A 21,721-nucleotide genomic window follows, 5' to 3' on the forward strand; every position below is an offset into this window, starting at 1 on the left:
CGCATTCTTCTACATGATAACAACCAGTTGTGCCAGCACCATTTGTTGAAAATGCTCTCTTTCTTCCACTGGATGGTTTTAGCTCCCTTGTCAAAGATCAAGTGACCGTAGGTGTGTGGGTTCATTTCTGGGTCTTCAATTCTATTCCATTGGTCTATTTGTCTGTCACTATAACAGTACCACGCAGTTTTTATCACAATTGCTCTGTAGTAAAACTTTAGGTCTGGCATGGTGATTCCACCAGAGGTTCTTTTATCCTTGAGAAGAGTTTTTGCTACCCTAGGTTTTTTGTTATTCCAGATGAATTTGCAGATTGCACTTTCTAATTCGTTGAAGAATTGAATTGGAATTTTGATGGGGATTGCATTGAATCTGTAGATTGCTTTTGGCAAGATAGCCATTTTTACAATGTTGATCCTGCCAATCCATGAGCATGGGAGATCTTTCCATCTTCTGAGATCTTCTATAATTTCTTTCTTCAGAGACTTGAAGTTTTTATTATACAGATCTTTCACTTCCTTAGTTAGAGTCACGCCAAGATATTTTATATTATTTCTGACTATTGAGAAGGGTGTTGTTTCCCTAATTTCTTTCTCAGCCTGTTTATTCTTTGTGTAGAGAAAGGCCATTGATTTGTTTGAGTTAATTTTATATCCAGCTACTTCACCGAAGCTGTTTATCAGGTTTAGGAATTCTCTGGTGGAATTTTTAGGGTCACTTATATATACTCTCATATCATCTGCAAAAAGTGATATTTGACTTCGTCTTTTCCAATTTGTATCCCTTTGATCTCCTTTTGTTGTCGAATTGCTCTGGCTAGGACTTCAAGTACAATGTTGAATAGGTATGGAGAAAGTGGACAGCCTTGTCTAGTCCCTGATTTTAGAGGGATTGCTTCAAGCTTCTGACCATTTACTTTGATGTTGGCTACTGGTTTGCTGTAGATTGCTTTTATCATGTTTAGGTATGGGCCTTGAATTCCTGATCTTTCCAAGACTTTTATCATGAATGGGTGTTGGATCTTGTCAAATGCTTTTTCCGCATCTAATGAGATGACCATGTGGTTTTTGTCTTTGAGTTTGTTTATATACTGGATTACGTTGATGGATTTTCGTATATTGAACCATCCCTGCATCCCTGGGATGAAACCTACTTGGTCAGGATGGATGATTGTTTTGATGTGTTCTTGGATTCGGTTAGCAAGAACTTTATTGAGGATTTTTGCATCAATATTCATAAGGGATATTGGTCTGAAGTTTTCTATCTTTGTTGGGTCTTTTTGTGGTTTAGGTATCAGAGTAATTGTGGCTTCATAGAATGAGTTGGGTAGAGTACCTTCTGTTTCTATTTTGTGGAAAAGTTTGTGAAGAACTGGGATTAGATCTTCTTTGAAGGTCTGATAGAACTCTGCACTAAACCCATCTGGTCCTGGGCTTTTTTTTTGGTTGGGAGACTATTAATGACTGCTTCTATTTCTTTGGGGGATATAGGGCTGTTTAGATCATTAACCTGATCTTGATTCAACTTTGGTACCTGGTATCTTTCTAGGAACTTCTCCATTTCATCCAGGTTCTCCAGTTTTGTTGAGTATAGCCTTTGGTAGAAGGATCTGATGGTGTTTTGGATGTCTTCAGGATCTGTTGTTATGTCTCCTTTTTCATTTCTGATTTTGTTAATTAGGATGCTTTCCCTGTGCCCTCTAGTGAGTCTGGCTAAGGGTTTATCTATCTTGTTGATTTTCTCAAAGAACCAGCTCCTTGATTGGTTGATTCTTTGAATAGTTCTTCTTGTTTCCACTTGGTTGATTTCGCCCCTGAGTTTGATTATTTCCTGCCGTCTACTCCTCTTGGGTGAATTTGCTTCCTTTTGTTCTAGTGCTTTTAGGTGTGTTGTCAAGTTGCTAATGTGTGCTCTCTCTAGTTTCCTTTTGGAGGCACTCACAGCTATGAGTTTTCCTCTTAGAAATGCTTTCATTTTGTCCCATAAGTTTGGGTATGTTGTGGCTTCATTTTCATTGAACTCTAAAAAGTCCTTAATTTCTTTCTTTATTCCTTCCTTGACCAAGGTATCATTGAGAAGAGTGTTGTTCAGTTTCCACGTGAAGGTTGGCTTTCTATTATTTATTTTGTTATTGAAGATCAGCCTTAGTCCATGGTGATCTGATAGGATGCATGGGACAATTTCAATATTTTTGTATCTGTTGAGGCCTGTTTTGTGACCAATAATGTGGTCAATTTTGGAGAAGGTACCTTGAGGTGCTGAGAAGAAGGTATATCCTTTTGTTTTAGGATAGAATGTTCTGTAGATATCTGCCAGATCCATTTGATTCATAACTTCTGTTAGTTTCACTGTGTCCCTGTTTAGTTTCTGTTTCCATGATCTGTCCATTGGTGAAAGTGGTGTGTTGAAGTCTCCCACTATTATTGTATGAGGTGCAATGTGTGCTTTGAAATTTTCTAAAGTTTCTTTAATGAATGAGGCTGCCTTTGTATTTGGAGCACAGATATTCAGGATTGATAGTTCCTCTTGGAGGATTTTACCTTTGATGAGTATGAAGTGCCCCTCCCTGTCTTTTTTGATGACTTTGGGTTGGAAGTCAATCTTATCAGATATTAGAATGGCTACTCCAGCTTGTTTCTTCATACCATTTGCTTGGAAAATTGTTTTCCAGCCTTTCATTCTGAGGTAGTGCCTATCTTTTTCTCTGAGATGAGTTTCCTGTAAGCAGCAAAATGTTGGGTCTTGTTTGTGTAGCCAGTTTGTTAGTCTATGTCTTTTTATAGGGGAGTTGAGTCCATTGATATTAAGAGATATTAAGGAAAAGTAATTGTTGTTTCCTGTTATTTTTGTTGTTAAAGTTGGCATTCTGTTCTTGTGGGTGTCTTCTTTTTGGTTTGTTGAGGGATTACCTTCTTGTTGTTTCTAGGGCGTGGTTCCCGTCCTTGTATTGGTTTTTTCCTGTTATTATCCTTTGAAGGGCTGGATTCGTGGAGAGATAATGTGTGAATTTGGTTTTGTCGTGGAATACTTTGGTTTCTCCATCTATGTTAATTGAGAGTTTGACTGGGTATAGTAGCCTGGGCTGGAATTTGTGTTCTTTTAGTGTCTGTATAACATCTGTCCAGGATCTTCTGGCTTTCATAGTCTCTGGTGGAAAATCTGGTGTAATTCTGATAGGCTTGCCTTTATATGTTACTTGGCCTTTTTCTCTTACTGCTTTTAGTATTCTATCTTTATTTAGTGCATTTGTTGTTCTGATTATTATGTGTCGGGAGGTATTTCTTTTCTGGTCCAGTCTATTTGGAGTTCTGTAGGCTTCTTGTATGTTCATGGGCATCTCTTTCTTTAGATTTGGGAAGTTTTCTTCTATAATTTTGTTGAAGATGTTTGCTGGTCCTTTGAGTTGAAAATCTTCATTCTCATCCACTCCTATTATCCGTAGGTTTGGTCTTTTCATTGTGTCCTGTATTTCTTGGATGTTTTGAGTTAGGATCTTTTTGCGTTATACATTTTCCTTGATTGTTGTGCCGATGTTCTCTATGGAATCTTCTGCACCTGTGATTCTCTCTTCCTTCTCTTGTATTCTGTTGCTGATGCTCCTATCTATGGTTCCAGATTTCTTTCCTAGGGTTTCTATCTCCAGTGTTGCCTCATTTTGGGTTTTCTTTATTGTGTCTACTTCCCTTTTTAGGTCTAGTATGGTTTTGTTCATTTCTATCATCTGATTGGATGTGTTTTCCTGTTTTTCTTTAAGGACTTCTACCTGTTTGATTGTGTTATCCTGTTTTTCTTTAAGGACTTCTACCTGTTTCATTGTGTTATCCTGTTTTTCTTTAAGGACTTGTAACTCTTTAGCCATGTTCTCCTGTAATTCTTTAAGTGAGTTATTAAAGTCCTTCTTGATGTCCTCTACCATCATCATGAGATATGCTTTAAGATCCGTGTCTAGCTTTTCCGGTGTGTTGGGGTGCCCTGGACTGGGCGAAGTGGGAGTGCTGGGTTCTGATGATGGTGAGTGGTCTTGGTTTCTGTTAGTAAGATTATTACGTTTACCTTTCGCCATCTGGTAATCTCTGGGTTAGTTGTTATCATTGTCACTGTTTAAAGATTGGAGCAGACTCTGTGTTCCACTCACCCGAAGTCTCAAAATCCTGTGGCAGGTGTCGTGGGTAGCTGGTGGGTGTCAGCCGACCCTGTGCTCTAGCTACCCTGGTGCTGGTCAGGCTGGAAGAGGCCTGTGGCCCTACTCAGGCTGGTTTTCTGCTTCCCTAACTAATGCAGTCTCAGGTCCCGCGCGCAATTGGATTGGAGCAGAAGCTGTGTTCCACTCACCAGAAGTCTTAAGATCCTGTGGCGGGTGTTGTGGGTAGCTGGCAAGTGTCAGCCGACCCTGCGCCCTAGCTACCCCGGTGCTGTTCTGGACTTTTATTTTCAATAGCATCAATGACAATAAAATATCTTGGAATAAAACTAACTGAGGAGGTGGAAAACCTCTACAATGCAAATTACAAATATTTGAAGAAAGGGATTGAGAAATGCATTAGGAAATACAAAGCCATTCTGTGCTCATGGGTCAGTAGAATTAGTTGTGAAAATAGCCAAGCTACTAAAAGAAATGTACAGATTCAATGAACCCCTAATTAAAATACCCACATTCTTGATAGAATAAAATTCATATGAAATGAGAAAGGATCCCAGAGAGGCAAGCCATTCCTGAACCAAAAGAATAATTCTGGGGGAATTGTTAGCCCAGAGTTCCATAGATAGAGCCATAGTAATAAAACAATATGGTACTAGTGTAAACCATACATGTAGAACAATGGAATAATAGAAGGCCCACATGTGAGTTCTCATAACTATAGCCATCTGATATTTGACAATGAGGAAAAACCTCAGTAGAGAAGAGATAGCTTCTTTAACAAATGGCACTGGAAAATCTGTATGTCTACATACAGAAGAATAAAATAATACCAATCTCTATCACTCTGTACAAAACTTAGATCCAAATAGATCACAGACCTCAATTTTGTTATTTTGTTTTATTTGTTTTTAATTTAGTTATTTATTCACTTTACAACACAATATCAGCCCTTCCTCTCCTCCCAGTACTCCTTAGGAAAGCCCTCCTCCTATTCTACCTTCCCCTTTTCAAAAGAGAAGGTGAAACCCCCTCTCAGTGTCAAACACCTAACCCCTTAAGACCCCTACCCCTACCCCCTGCACATCAAATAGCTGCTGGAATAGTCACATCCTCTCTCACTGAGGCCAGACAAGGCTACCCATTTAGTGGTATGTGCTCCACAGGCACACAACAGGCTCAGGGACAGCCCCACTTTAGTTGTTGGGGGACCTGCATGAAGACCAAGCTGCTCATCTGCTACATATGTGCAGGAGCCTAGCCCAGCCCATGCTCACTTTTGTTTGGTGATTCAGTCTCTGGGAGCCCCCAAGTGTCCAGGTTAGCTGACTCTGTTGGTTTTCCTTTGAGATCTGTGTCCTCTTCGAGTCCCTCAATCCTTCCTCAAACTCTTCCTTAAGATTCCTTGAGCTCCATCTATGTTTGAGTGTGGGTCTCTGTATCTGTTTTCATTGACTGCTGGATGGAGCCTCTCAGAAGACAGTTATGTTAGCTTTCTGTCTGTAAAAACAAAGGAGTATTGTTAATAGTGTCAGAGATTAATTCTTGACGATGGGTTGGGTCTTAATTTGGGGCAGCCATTGGTTGGCCATTCCTCAGTCTCTGCTCTATCTTTGTCTTTGCACACCATGTAGTCAGGATACATTTTGGATCTAAGGTTTTGTAGGTGAGTCTATGCCCTTATCCTTCTAATGGGAATCCTGCCTGGCTATAGTAGATGGCTGCTTCAGGATCCATATCCCCCACTGATAGGCATCTCAGCTATAGTTGCTCCCATAAACCCTATATGGTCTCTCCCAGTGACAGTTTGTATATGTTTGGCCCAGGGAGTGGCACTATTAGAATGTGGGGCCCTGTTAGAGTAGGTGTGACCTTGTTAGAGTAGATGTATAACTGTGGGTATGGGCTTTAACACCCTCATCCTAGCTGCCTAGAAGCCAGTACTCTGCTAGCAGCCTTCAGATGAAGATGTAGAACTCTCAGTTCCTCCTGAACCATGCCCGCCTAAATGTTGCCATGTTCTCATCTTTGATGATAATGGACTGAACCTACGAACCTATAAGCACACCCAATTAAATGTTTTCCTTATAAGACTTGCCTTGGTCATGGTGTCTGTTCACAGCAGTAGAACCCTAAGACATTCACCATCCCAGGTCTCTGATATATTCTAGAGATTGCCCCCCCCACCTCCACTTTCCCTTCTCTCTCCCTACATATGCTCTTCCCTACCCTCACCATCCACTCTTCCACCCATCTCCCTTCTTCCCTTGACCTCCAATATCTATTTTGTTTCAACTTCTGAGAAAGATTCAGCTATCCTCCCTTGGGCTTTATTAGCTATTTGGCTTATTTTGGTCTGTTGATTATAGCATGGTTATTCTTTACCTTACAGCTAATATACACTTATAACTGAGTATATACAATGAACTAGAAAATAAATCATCATGAGTGAAGTAACTCAGACCCTAAGCACCTCAATTTGAAACATAAAACAGTGAAGCTTCTAGAGGAAAAATATGTATAAGACTCAGGTGTAGAAAAAGACTTTCTGAAAAGAAATCTATTTGCCCAGTAATGAAGGCCAAAAGTTGACAATCAGGACTAAAAACTATAACTATAAAGCCTCTGTGAAGCTCAGGAAACAAGTGAGTGAAAAAAAATTCACAGAATGGAAGAGGATCTTTGCCAGCTATACATCTGACAGGGGACCATATCCAACATATACAGAGAATGGAAACAAATCACACAATCTAACTATTGTCTAGGAATTTAAACAGAGAGTATTTGATAGAAGAAATAAGTATGGCTAAAAAAAAAATACCTCATAGTGTTCATCATCCTTAGTAATCAGGAAAATACAAATTAAAGCAACTTTGAGACATCATCTCACCTTAGTCAGAATGGTCCAGGTCAACAAAACAACTGATATCAAATACTAGTGAGGTTGTGCAGAAAGAAGCCTTCCTATACTTTTGGCAGAAATGCAACTTGGTGCAAGACACTCTAGAAATCAATATAGAAAATCCTCCCCCCCCAAAAAAAACCCTAAAAACAAATCTACCATATGACCCAACTACACAACTCCTTGGCCTCAACATCTTCTTCCACAGATACTTGCTTTGCATTGCCCACAGGCATCCTATTCATGCTAGCCAGAGAGTAGGAGCAACCTAAATGTTCTTCAACGGGCAAACAGACAACAGAAATGTGGTACAGATAATACAATGGAACTCATGAAATTTGCAGGTAAATGGATTGACCTAGAAAAGATAAAACTGAATGAGGTTAACACAGGCCCAGAAAGAAAAACAGACCTGCTTGTTCTCATTCCTCTGTGGTTCCCAGATCCAAACCCTCAGATGTGAGTGTGCAGCACGGAGTAAGCGCATAAACCAGAAAGTATAAGTGTGGGATGCTTAAGAAGGAAATGGCAGGTTATGTGATGAAGGGAACAGAAAAATGAGGAAGGTCCCCAACTGGTGAGGAACAAGGGACGTCAATACAGAATGAGAAGGGACAAGGGGGAAAATAGCATCAAACTGTTTTGGTAGAGCCTCAGTGGATCATTTTATATTTACCTAAAATTACATATAATGCACCACATACTAAAAGAATAGTTACAGCACTTGGGCTTACAATGTTCCCCACAAGAACCATAGACTAACAAGAACCCTAGGACCAGGCATGAGAAATCTTTCAAATGGTTGGTAAGGTTCATATAATTTTTCCAAGCAATATAAACCATCAATATAGCCCCTTGATTGTCTCTCAGGGGTCTATGGTGTGCCTCTGTTGTAGAGGACATCACACATTTAAGATTCAAGACTCTAGCAATTCAAGCTGGATCTAGCCTGACAACCTTTTTCATCTCATCTAGCTTTCACAGTACTAGAAAATATTATGCAAGCTGCAAAGGGAGGGGCACATTCAAATAGTGCTACTGAGTTGCTGCAACATCTATAAACCGTGACAATGACAGCATGAAAATATATCCCTAAGGGTACAGTAAGGAACACCCACATGTGGTGGTAAACCAACAGTTATCTAATTGGATTTAAGGCCCACTCAGGAGGGTGCTGGAAACCTAGTCAGCTTCTTAGACCTATTTAGGTCATGGACCTTAGAAAATAATCTATTACTACCATTTTGCTAGACCAGCATAATTCTTTATCCTTATACCCAGAGATAAGTGTAGCTACTATCTGTCATTTAAAAAAAAAAAAAACTCTTTAAAACAAATGGAGACCATCACAGAAAACCACAATTAGACACAGTGAAGTGATAGCTCGTGGGATGCTCAGCCCCAACAGACACAGTTCCTGCATCTGTGGCTCAGAGAACATCACAGAATAGAAGATGGAAAGATTTAAAACCCAGAATACCAGACTCTTTTTAAAATGGCTGCATAAAAGAGTTTTGGACAAAGGCAGTGTTAGTGGACATGTTAATGGGAAAGTGGAAAAAGTTGGTGGGGGTGCACCTGTAGACAAAACAGTACAGACAACTAATGACTTTTCTGAGTGTGTGTGTGTGTGTGTGTGTGTGTGTGTGTGTGTGAGAGAGAGAGAGAGAGAGAGAGAGAGAGAGAGAGAGAGAGAGAGAGAGAGAGAGAGAGAGAACAATAATAAACATAAATAAGAGGTCTATCAACTTGAGAGAGGGGCATAGGAGGAATATAAGGGAGGGTATGTGGAAGGAATAGAGGGAGAAAAGATGGGAGGGGAGAGTGATGTAATTCTATCTCACTTAAAATATATATATATATATTTTTGGAAAAGGATACAAGCTACCACACACCTTCAGGAGTTAATTTGGAAATCTCTGACACAGATAAACATTTGCACCTCCCATCAATGTTCTATTTCTCTTTTTGTCCATACTCAAGTGAAACTCATTCACATATGTACCAGCTATATAACAGTGTACTGAAAATTCAATTTGACGTAGCAAAATGTTAGGAATGAACCAAACTTTCATTGCAAAGTTAACAGATAAACTGGTGGTTTAACACAAAACACAATTTTTTTATAGCAACAAAGATGGGTGAGGTGTGCGTATTTGTTATTCTGGTTACTGCAGCACTATACTGCACTTCAGAACAAAAAAACAGAGTGGGGAAAAGGGAGTGGAGGTAATGACATAAATAAATAAAAACTAAGTGAGATAAATAATCTGGGTCATGCACAGTCTGTGTCATAGTCAATAGACTTTTTCCATGCTACAAACACATTTCCAAAGACAAATTACTTCATTATATATGTTTTAATAAAATAAGAAAATTTAACTTCACTTCGGAGGTCAATTTTAAAATTACACACAGAATATATAAATATAAATTACATCTAATGCATATACTATGTACTCATAAAATATATATACTGCACACATATGGATTTTGTATTTGTACTATACCTAAAACAGTATACATCTTTTATAAACACTGCTTGCATATGTTTTTATTTCTTGAAGAAAATTGGAGGTATTTAATTAATGGTTTTTCCTAGGCTTTTCATAGCCTTTCAAATGAACTCTCACACAGGCCTGCACCCTTCCTACAGCAGTCTTACTCCATGGCTATTCTGCATGCTGGCCCTGGCAGAATCTTACCTGGGAACCTGCTGACACAGCTTCCCAGGAAGCCATCTGAGCCTCCATATCCCAGATCACACTGGTCCACTCTCATTTCCCAGTGTACAATACTTCAGGCTCATCATCATCCAAGCCTGTTCCTTTCTATTCTTTTTCTTTTCCCTTTCAGAGTCATTTTTATTCATTAAGAGCTAACTCGTTATGCTCATTGGAACATTTCAACAAGAACAACAACAAAATCTGCCTTCTTAAAATACACAGACTTGTGACGTAGAAATGAGAGACATGGTAGCATACCAGAAAGAACACAGGAATCAAAAACAACAGAGAGTTGCTGGACACCAATGTCTAAACGGTTTACGTGGCTTTAGGTCCAATGCAATCCTTCCCTCCCTATTTCTTTCTGGGCTGTTTTTACTGGTCCCTCATTTTCTTTACATTTTCAGTGTGTCTCTCTTCTGTTCCCAGTGGTTTCTCTCATTGTACATAGAAAAGCATATCTACTCTGCTTCAAATACTGCATTCCACCTTCTTGTGAGCTCAGAGGGAACGAACAGTCTGCTATGGACTGGTGATCATTTAATTGTGGACCCTCAAAGTTTCTTGAGATCAGTGGCTAAATTCCCTGGGTAGCAATTTGGGGGTGTTGTATAACCTTTTATGAATAGTGCTGAATGGAAGAGCTTAGGTCACTGGGTTATGTGGTAGTCTTCTTGTGGTCCCATGGTAGTTTGCCAGAGTGGATTGTTACAAAAGGAACAACTCAGGGCCCACTCATCTCTGTCCTGGAATCAGAATGTCACCAGGGTGCTGGATAGGCAGCTTAACAGTTAATAGTAGGCATCTCTTTTGAAGAGGACTTGAGTTCATATCTGGGTGGCTTAAGCCCACATGTAACTCTAGCTCCATGGGACATGATACCTCTGGTATCGTACACACACACACACACACACACATGGAGGAGAGAGAGGAGAGGCAGATACAGACAGACGGACAGAGACACAGAATTAAATCTTAAAAATAGATGTCACCAGTTTGTTCCCACTGCTGTCCACCATAAGATGATACAGAAAGGGATGGCTCTCATCAGAACCACACCATGTCAGTTTGGACTTTGAACCTCCAGAACTGTCAAAATAGATCTCGTTTCTTCATGAGGAGTCTAGATCAGGTATTTTATTTGGGCTGTGAGAAGCTAACATCCCCCCCCCTTTTTTTAAAAACTAGTCATATGTAGCCACCTCAAAGACTATTCTTCCCTACTTAAATGCTTACTGCTCACTAGCTGAACTTCCGAAGCCTGTTGCTCTAGGAAATAACCAAGCTTAAGGTATCCAATCTGAGATAAAAAAAAAAAAAAACTGGAATCCTCTTAGGCTCAAGTCTCTTAGAGAACGCAGTGTGGTATACTAGACAATGAATTAGACAATGAATGCATGAATCATCCATGTAGACCATGCTGCATTGTTTCATCTAGTGAAGTAGACTTGATTGACAGCAAGTATTTTATTGTTCAATTTGCAGGCTACTTTTTCAAATGGTCTAGATACTTATTTTTTCCCATCTGCTATCATTACTATACCTCTAACCTAGACTTAGGTCAGAAGGTTTAAGACCCTCACTGACCCTCTTGAAGAATTCTTGTCCGAAGCCCTAACCTTCAGAGGTTGTTTACTATGGGACACTTCCCTATAAGGGTCTAAATCTCTCTCCAGGTACCCGAGACCAGCCTGGGTGGACAGTGAGCAGTGTCTAGGCACTCTGGCTTGGGTGTGGTCATTAGCATGGCCTCGATTGCAATGGTCTGAGCTCCTCTACTGTTCCCTGTCCTTCTTTCCCCATTGCATAACATTTCCTGACCCTTTGCATACATAAGGCTAACTAGACACTCCTAGGGACACCAGATCTCCCTTCTTACGAGGGTATCCTAGTCTCTTATACCTAACTCTGGCTTGAAGAGAATACATAGAAAGTTTCTTCCAGTTGGCAGAATATTTCTTCACAGGATTGTACAAAATTCGGCTCTACAGTAGTTTCTGTCTCCTGGGTACTGACTGACAATAATTCTTTCATGGGTTTGTTTTTGTTTTGTTTTGTATTTAAACAAAAATGCATTTAAAAACATTTTATTGCTGAGTACCTCCAGAACAATTTTTGCACTGAGATGTTCACCTGTTATGGACACCCAAGTCTCAGCCACACCCATTATGGACAGCCAAGCCTCATCCACATTTCTTATTAAAAGAATCCTCCCCTATCCTTTATCACAGAGACCACGTTCAATATTTTACAACTGCTCCTCAAAACAATCTGACCCTGAATGATCACCTGGCCCAAGGACAGAGAAATATCAGGTTAATAACTGAGAACAAATAGTTGCAGTTTCCTTAAGATTCCTTAGCACTTGTCTTAGTTAGGGCTTTACTGCTGTGAACAGACACCATGCCCAATGTAAGTATTATCAAGGACAACATTTAATTGGGGCTGGCTTGGAGGTTCAGAGGTTTAGTCTATTATCATCAAGGCAGGAAAGCATGATGCAGGCAGAGTTGAGAGTTCTACATCTTCATCTAAAGGCTGCTAGCAAACTACTGGCTTCCAGGCAGCTAGTGCTAGGGTATTGAAGGCCACAACCACAGTGACACACCTACTCCAACAAGGCCACACCTACTCCAAATAAGGACACACCTCCAAATAATGCTGCTCCCTGAGCCAAACATATACAAACCATCACAGCACTCCTCCATCAAGGGAATGGGGGCGAGCCACTGATTGCTTCTGTGATTGCTTCAACAGAACACTTCAGGGAAGATGGTGCTATGCCAGGTGCCAATGAGGTATCATTGGCCATCTTTTCTTATTTCTGAATATCCCAGTTTTCATGCAAAATATATTTATGGGTCTGTATTTTAGCCTTTAAAACCCAACTTGTAAACCATAATCTAAAATTTTTAATCACCAGAAAAGAAAGTTATAGGAACCTTCATTGTCCCAGGGTTCAAGTACTGTGTCCACTGGTCCTACCCATGATGCTCTTTGTCCAAAGGCCATCGTGATTACATGTCCCTCAACTTCCCCACTGCACGTAGGCCTTTCAATTCACCAATCTTTACTTGTGGGCAATATAAATCAGCAGTAAAGATGGAACACCTTTATTATGATTATTAATTTATTATGATTAGCTTTATTATGATTAAGTTTTTAAATTCTGATATTTTTGTCTTCAATTTATTTTTCTTTTCAAGTTTGACCCTTTTTTGTGAGTATACTTCTGATCTTAACAACTGTAAAAAAAAAAAAAAAGAAAGAAAAAAAAAAGCACCGTTGTTGCAACTTAGAACAGAGACTGGACTGACAGGTGTTCCGCTTAGGTATTAAAGTTCACAGCTCACAGGGTGACAGGTTACAGGTTCACAGTTCACAGGTTCACAGGGTGAAGGTTAACCTCTGTGTTTAGCTTCACTGCATTTGGAATCCCCTAAGAGACACAGCTCAGGACAGGGGAAAGCTGTTCGGTGTTTCCAGGGAGGTTTAACAGAGATGCCTAGACCCACCCTGAATGTGAGTCTGCAGTCCCAGATTGATCAAAAAGGACAGAAAGCAAGAACTTCACTGAGTGCTGCACTTTAGCTAGCACACTCTGCTTCCTGACTATGGGTGCAATACAACCATCGGTCTCAACCTCTTGCCACCATGCTCCCTCCACCCTAATGAATGGTACTCCCAATCTGTGACCTGAGGCAGTCCTTTGCCCCTTTAGTTGCTTTTTGTTGAGTATTTTGTCACAGCACTGAGAGTAGATCTAATGTAACATACGATTTTTAATTTAGAGGACCAAAAGGACCTTTTCAAATTTCTGGCCACTGGCACATTCACCAAGAAGATGTCTTAGATACAGGGTTGTGCTTGGCCAGGTAAAGCCAGGGACATCTCCACAAGTGTCCTCTGCTTCCCTTTAGTTGGTTTGTTGCATAATGACTTCTAATACTCTTTCTGGTTTTGCATGACACAACTTTAAAATATATTTTCTTTAGAAAGAATTTGCAGTCTTGGGCTCAGAAGCCATTAAGAACCCAACTTCTACCTAAAATGAGATAAAAATGTTAGAGGTACTGGGCAGTCTTGAGTGATTAGCAGTTCTAGTATTTTCCTGGTGTAGGGCACATACTTGTGTCTGAAACTCTGCTGTAAATCACACACACACACACACACACACACACACACACACACACACACACAATTAAAAATAAATCCTTTTGAAAAATTATGAGCATCTTAGCATATTGTTGATGGGCAGATCTTTATCAGTCAATGACATCAACAAATATTGTGTAACGGAAAGGAAATGCAAAGCAGAAAAGAAGTTGAGGAGCTCAAATCAGTCTCTTTGCCCCTTGTTCATTTTAAGCCAACATCAGAGAAAAACACCATCTCAATGCAGAGGGGCTGTGCAGAACATCACATGTGTTTAGAAATAAACGCTTCTTGAATATTTTAATTACAAAAATATAATTTTCAGCCCATAAAGCAGTATACATACATGAATGTCTCCAATTCAAAGATAATAATTTCATAAACTCCCTATTAAAAATGATGTTTACTAGCTGGGAGAAAATGTCTCAGATGATGCTATCACAGCTTATTCCAGCACAAATGAGCTGCTGTTCTGTTACTATTAATTGACTGTCAAATTCAAAGTGGGAAACAGCTGTTATGAATTTGTCATCAATGAATATTTGGGATGTAACAGTGCCTGGCCATAGGTGACATATCCAGACTACAAGATGAGGTTTTGTTACACATTTCTATACCACCAACTAAGCTATGTCCTGTATACCCATAGTCCTTTCTATACTATATCTGAGGCATTGAGCCAGACCTTGGGCAAGTCCTTATAGGGATAAAATGTAAGTATAGTATCTGTGCTTTGATTCAGGGAGACTTGACTCACTGGTAAGGTATTTTACGAGTGATTTTTGCTAGAAATAAAGTTTTCAAATTTATAGATGACTACATTTTTCAAAAAATGAATTAGAGTAGGTAGTACTTTATTGGTTTTGTGTGTGTATGTGTGTGTGTGTCTTTCTTTCTTTGTTTGTTTTCTTTTATTTTTGGTAATAGCTTCCAGTGCCTATTTGAATTCTCCATGTAAGAGAGAAAAGAGATGATGATAAAGTTTTGGATAGTCGTTATGAAATTGTAGGTAATAATTCTGTGAATCAGGGGTCCATATCTGAACATTGTTTATTATGACTTTTTGTTATACTGCACCAGGAAAAAGATAACAAGGAGCTCTGCTATGAAGAATTCATCATAATAGGTGGTTCTGTATACAGACATGGTACCTACAGAATAGACCCTGGCTTGCTGCAAATAGGTTTTTGTAGTAGTTGTGGAAACTAAAATGACTGCCTTTGCGTTTGAGAAAGAAGAGATCAAAGAGGTATGACCCTGATTCTCACAAGCACAGTACAGCCTTACAGGGGATCTCCTGTGTTGGGCACAGACACAGAGACAGGAGTCAGCTCTCACTCCTGACAGGAGCTCCCAGGCGCAGAGGTAGAAGAGCACCAGCCAACTAAGCCACAGACACAATAGAAAATATCCAGTTCATGGAGCAAACAGTACAAGAACAAAGAAACCTTTGTGAATGGTCTGTCTGGGAAAGGAAATAAGTAAAAGAAGACAGAGATTCTGGAAGGTCAAGATGTGTGTGTTGTGAAGATTTCAGGTAGTCTAACAAATCAAGCAGGGTAGGAGAGCCTAGACAGGTAAATTTGGGCATATTGAAATGACCTGATGTCATGGTGTGTTTGAACTGAAACCTCGTGTTTCCAAAGAAGAGTGCGTATGGATCCTTGTTTATATAACAGATTATTTTAAAATATTTTTATTACATTTTGTTTATTCTGTGTGGGTGTGGGGAAGTAATGGGTGTGATATTCCATGGGACATGTGTGGAGGTCAAAGGACTATCTATAGAAACCAATTTTCTTCTTATGACCAAGGAGGCTCCAGAGATTGAGCTCTGGTAGCCAGGCTTGGCAGCACATGCTCCTAACCTCCAAGCTATCTTCCTGGCTACGGAACATTATGATCATTTCTAAAGCTTTTTAAAAATCATTATTGACTCACCTCAACTTTCCTTCTTATTTTTTAAAGAATAAAAAAACTTGAAATCTTCAAATTGAGAATTAATGAAGTCGATTCTTAGGACAAGGGCAAGTTACAAACATGAGTAAGTAAATTTATAGGCGATATAGAAGAAAGCACACTATGGTAAACGGCATAACATTGGGAAGCTTATACTAGAAGTCTGGGAGAGTCTGTGGAGCAGAGGGAGCCAGGAATCTCTGTGTGAATACCACAGGACACTGTCTATGGACTTTGCTTTGCAAAGGTCATTCAAGCAGCAGAGAGGCATCCTGGACCAAAAGAGGAAAAGGATGGAGCTCTGAGCTAAGGGGCCAAAGAGAATCTTAAAAGAAAAGAAGCGAGGGACACCTATTTGCAGCAGGGCCAGTGTTGACAAAGACTGAGGGACAGATGCAAATGTGTTTCCCCTGCTTCCTGTCAAAGCCATGCATGGCAAACAGGCAGGAAATGAGGAGAGATGGCTTTTTCCCAGGTTGTTATCATTTATGCTTCCTTGTCCAATTACTGGCATTAGAATCATAATGTTGTGTGATGGTGGTGTTTTCTCCCGGTGCCCGGAAGCTGCTTCCCTAAGTGCTCATAAACATCTTTGGGAATGAGTGAGCCACAGACTATGAAATGCACTTCCTGAGTCTGTTATTACAGCATCTGGCCTTAACTGTGAGCCTGCTTACAAGTGGCCACATGCAAAAAAAAAAAAAAAAAAAAAAAAAAAAATGACACTTCGAAGTTGATAGCTCCCATCAAGTATCAAACGGGAACTAATTCATACCAGGTAGGTTGATGGTCTTTTAATGTCATTTTCTGATGACCTGGTCAACCCCAAGATTCAATACTTCCAGCAAAGATGGTCAATGGAGAATGTAGAGGGTCATGGGGTGGGGGGTGGGGGTGGGGGTGGGGCGGAAAGGAACAGCACCATTCAAGTCATCCCACTGACATCTACCTTCATTTCATTTCCTTTGGGCTTCCAACTTTTTGCAAAAGAATTGCTTTGCCTCTTTCTTCCCAGCTGTAGTCACATATTACAGATGCTCATTCACACTCTGCTCTTCAGGTAGTCTAACAAATCAAGCAGGGTAGGAGAGCCTAGACAGGTAAATTTGGGCATATTGAAATGACCTGATGTCATGTTGTGTCACCACAACGAGTGACTGGCTCTAACATAGGCAATGGTATAAGGACTGACAAGGAGACTGAGCTCCAGTCTGTTTCTTAGCATTATTCAACCAAGACACACTTTGTGTGGTGTTTAAATGCAAACCTGGGAAGCTGTAGAAGCCATCACATGAAGCAAAAACAAGCCCTGTCTGAGGAAAATGGTGTCAAGACCCCGATGGCACCAACTGGCCTTTCGATCTAGTTTCTCTTCCTTGAATGTACGGTTTATGGAGAGAACATCCTCCCCGATTTTCCTCTAAAGGCCATTTTAAGTGAGCCTCTGTCACCTGTATAATTCATCACACAGCAAAGCCCTGCGGTGCAGTCCAAAGCAATTGGGACAGGATGAGTATGTCGTGGTAGGAAGGAAACATTAAAGGACATCTTAGTCCTTATTTTAATCCAACCCTGTAAGTGCTCACTGAGGATTTGCTATGTGAAATGTAGGGTGTTGAACAATGGTGCACAGGGGAATGAGGATATAAGGATTTAGAAAAATAAGGACTTGGCGGGGGGTAGCTCAGTTGGTCAAGTGCTTGCCTAATATACTTGGACCATTGAGTACAATACTCAGTAAAAGAGGAGAAGGAGGTGAGATGATGGTGATGCTGGAGAAGGGGGAAGAAGAGGAAGGGAGGAAGAAAAGAAGGATAGAAGGAAGGTAGAAAGGAAGGAAGAAGGAAGGTCGGTAGGTAAGAAAGAAGAAAGGAAATGACTTGTCTTTAAGATGGTTAGAACCCATCAAACCAGAAACAAATGTGTTACCCCTTGATTTTCCCCTACTCAAACATGTGCCCTTACCACCCTCTCTCTTTGTCCCATGCTGTTCTGTCTAATATGAACAAAGAGATTGACATCTCAGCCAAAGGATCCCTCAGTGTCTTTTCCACCATATACTCCATGTCTGGGTACAACTGGCACTCAGAGAATTATTTTTGTAAGTGTATATGGAAGGACAGACTCCTGAACTGAATGGTCAGAAAGGTTGAGTGGTGAAGTATAAAGGCCGCCCTGGGGCCTTCCCTCTTCCCATGTCCTCTTCAGCACACAGTGCTTGGCCTTCTGAGAACTGCCCTTTAGAGAGCTGCAGAAATCAAGTGTTGCCTGAAATGCTTATAAAGAGAGAAGGGAGGGAAGGCAAAAAGAGAGGGAAGGAGGGAGGGAGGAACGGAGGGAGGGAGGGAATACTGGCTGCTTCTTGGAGTTTGTTGGCATGGAAACACAATATATTTCTCTCTGAGCAAAGATTCTAGCATACTGCAATATTACTCTGTGCCGGTCTCACAAAATAAGCACTGGGCAGGGATCTCAAAGTACTAGCAAGGAAAGGCAAACTGAACAGAGTCTAGGTAAAAAGTTGGGCAGGCATCCCCTGGAAAAAAAATCACAGAAAAGCATCCAGGCTACAATTTGAACTACTGAAGCTGTGCCCCCGATCAGCAGAGCTAGTAGGAAGATAGTCTTCCTTGTCTCCTGATCAATCGGCAGAAATCAGGTCATCTGCAGATCTGTCCTGTTCTTCCTTTCCTTGAGCTCTAAGAGATTTAAGCCATTTGTCATTTCTGTATGTATTGAGGTCTTTTCTCCATCCCTAAAAGCAACAATAAGGTCTGTAAACACTGAAAATTTCAGATGCAGGACATCAGGACAGTGACCCCTTCTTGCTTTAGCCTAGTGAGGTAAAGGAGCACTGTGTTTGGAAATGTGATCTCCCATCTAGGCAGGGAGATACCAGGGGAGGCTTCAAAGAAGGCGGTATTATTATATGACACAATGTTTTTGAAGAAGTCACTTTTGAGGCAGTATCAGCATGAAGAATCCCAGAACAAGCAACCCAGGAACCAAACATGATCATTTTTTTTAAACCACTACCTGCAGATTACCAAGAGATTCCCCAGAGGCCATCCTTCACTAGTCTTTAATCATTGCCCCACCATGGCTTTGCAGGGTTCTCCTCTTCTGACCTATTTTCAGTCTCCTCAACTTTCTCCTCAGGAGTGAGTTGGCAAAAGTATCACAGTAGAGGCTGACACAGCTATTCACAGAGAAGCCATACTATCATCATCCTTCACACAGCTCATGCAAGAGGCAGCTCAATCAATAATGTCATGAAACATTTATATTGAGGGGAGAAATGGGGAGAGCTGCTTTTTTGTTTCTGATAGCCTATTAGGGTGTGACACTACTTAAGAATGGGGTTTAGCATCATAATTGCTCTTATACTCTGTTTCAAAACCCAATGAAAGAGCCTTTAGAACCTTGGAACCCTCAACAAAAGTGAAGTCCATTCTCATGTCACCAAGGATATCTACCACTATGACCTCACTTCAGTGCCCAAACCATTGTCTTGTTTGGTAGATGCTGCCCTGTACTGCTTCAAAATTTCCCTTGCACTAGTGAACCTCAGGCATCCCTATCAGTCTTCAGATTCACTAATCTCCCCTGGGCTGTCTTTATCTATCCTCATATAGCCTAGATTGTCCTTGAATATATTTGTCTTCTTTCAACTACCCTTATCCATACCCAGCCTTACCTTTGTGCCCAGTACCCTCCTCTGCCATTGTCATTCACAGCACCCCCTTCAAGTCTGTAGTAGTCTTACCTCCTTCTGTGGCTCATACACTGTTGGGGTCATCATGTCTGTCCTAGTGTGGCAGTGGCAACAGGATAACCATGATGACACTGTCTTTAGCACAGTGCACTTTTTCAAGAACTGTCATTAGTCTGGTGGACTTACAGAAACCCCCTGACTTAATGGTGGTCAACTTAATGGGCTTTCAGCTTTACAGAGATCAAAAAGAGATGTGTGTTCAGGAAGGCAAGGGCCCACATACTGCATTCTCCACTTCTGGTTTTATACTCATTATGGGATATGGCTGGCATTTCACTACAAAGAGGTTTTCCTTCCATGACTTCGCCCCACTGAATGTGAAGAGTATTCTTACTATATTTATCATACGCTAGGCTAAGACGTAATGCACAGTAGGTTAGATATATTAAATGTATTTTGCTAACATTTTCAACTTTGACAATATATAATCAATACATGACCCCATTGTATTTATACCTTTATATTTACTGATAGCTTGTGCCTTCCATGTCATTGCATAGCATTATCATTTAATCCTGCTAAAAATCTTGCAGAAAATATGAGATTTCCCCTCAGATGAATAAATTTCATGGCTTATGAAAGTGGAGTTACACCCCCAAGTACAGGGGTATATTCCAGTCCCTGTTTGCAGTACTGTGATCAGATACCATCCAGAATCACACTGAGGTGTGTCCAACTGAACTGCACACATACTTTACACTTGTGGTGTTTTGTCCCCTTGGTCATAAGAGGAAGGAATCTTTATATCAAAGAACCTGGAACTCAGGAAGCCACCCAGCCTGCCACAGCCAGGATGAGGACTTTGCTTTTGTAAAAGGAAAGGAAAGTTTCAGCTTCAGCAATTGGAGGAACTGGCTGAAAGTCTGCGGAGAATGATGAAGGTCTGTGTCCCCCTTTAAGTTCCTCCTTTTACTTCTAACATGGAAAGAAAAATAGGTCAGATATTGAAGTTTTCTGCCTCTGCTACATTCCCGTCTATCTCAGGCCTTTCTCCTGCAGAGCACATTTAGATCCCTTTGAGTTAAAGCATGAGAAATGTGAGATGCTCTGTTATGCAAATCACAGGAGGAACAAGCAGGCTAGAGGAGGGAGGGGTAGGTAGAACATGCTCTGCTGAAGGGTTTTGAATTATTGAGCTGTAAGATAAGTAGAAAGACTAAATGTTGACCTACTTTGACCTCCACAGCAGATGGAGGATTCTTAAGAAATTGCATTATAGAGGGGGGAAAAACAGACAGGAAATGGAGATAGTAAGAATTAAGGACAGACCTTATAGTCATTAGAACCTGAATTCTGCTCCAAGACTGCCTTTGTTCAACTCCCAGCCCCATATCCAACCTTGCTCCAGCTTACATACCTCTACAAGGAAAATACTGGTAGAAATAGCCCCTACCCCCAGCAGTGTGTACAACCTGTTCCAAATAAACACCACCCCCATATATTAAATGCATCATAAGAGCCATCCTTTGTGAGGCCCCTCTTTTTGTGGCTCTCGGTCACTTCCCAAGTGGACAAATAAGGCTGTTTTGCCCCCAACAGTGCAACAATCTCATTCAGGCTGAAGTATGGAAGAACATCTCATAAAATAGAGAAATGAAGATAAAGAAGCATGGGTGCTACCGAACACACAAGGGCTTCCTGTAGTTTAGGGCTTTGAAAACACTCCTGACGGAATGGATGCATCTTGCATGGCATATCTGACTTTCACTGGGCTGTTAGGTCAATGAAGTGACTCTATTGATAGTGCCTTCAACTCCCAGTAGACAGAGGCTCTCTGGGGCTAGGAAGAGGACTTCAGTTGATAAGTGGTGGCCAAACAAGGGAAAGAACTGGTTTCTCATCCCTTGTACTCACAGGAAAGCTGGTCACACAGCAGTAAGCATTTGTAACCTCAGCACTGGGTTAAGGGAGTAAAGACAGGGAGATCCCTGGAGTAGCCAATAGGCCACTAGCTTGGCTAATCAATAAGCTCCAGGTTCAATGAGAGACTCTGACTGAAAAAATAAGATGGGGAATGAACTAGGGAAACATTGAAGTCAGCCTTGGACATGCATGTGTGCACTCAA

This window comes from Mus caroli, unplaced genomic scaffold (genome assembly GCF_978045245.1).
Source record: "Mus caroli unplaced genomic scaffold, Mus_caroli_1 scaffold_4, whole genome shotgun sequence".
In the NCBI taxonomy this organism is placed as follows: Eukaryota; Metazoa; Chordata; class Mammalia; order Rodentia; family Muridae; genus Mus; species Mus caroli.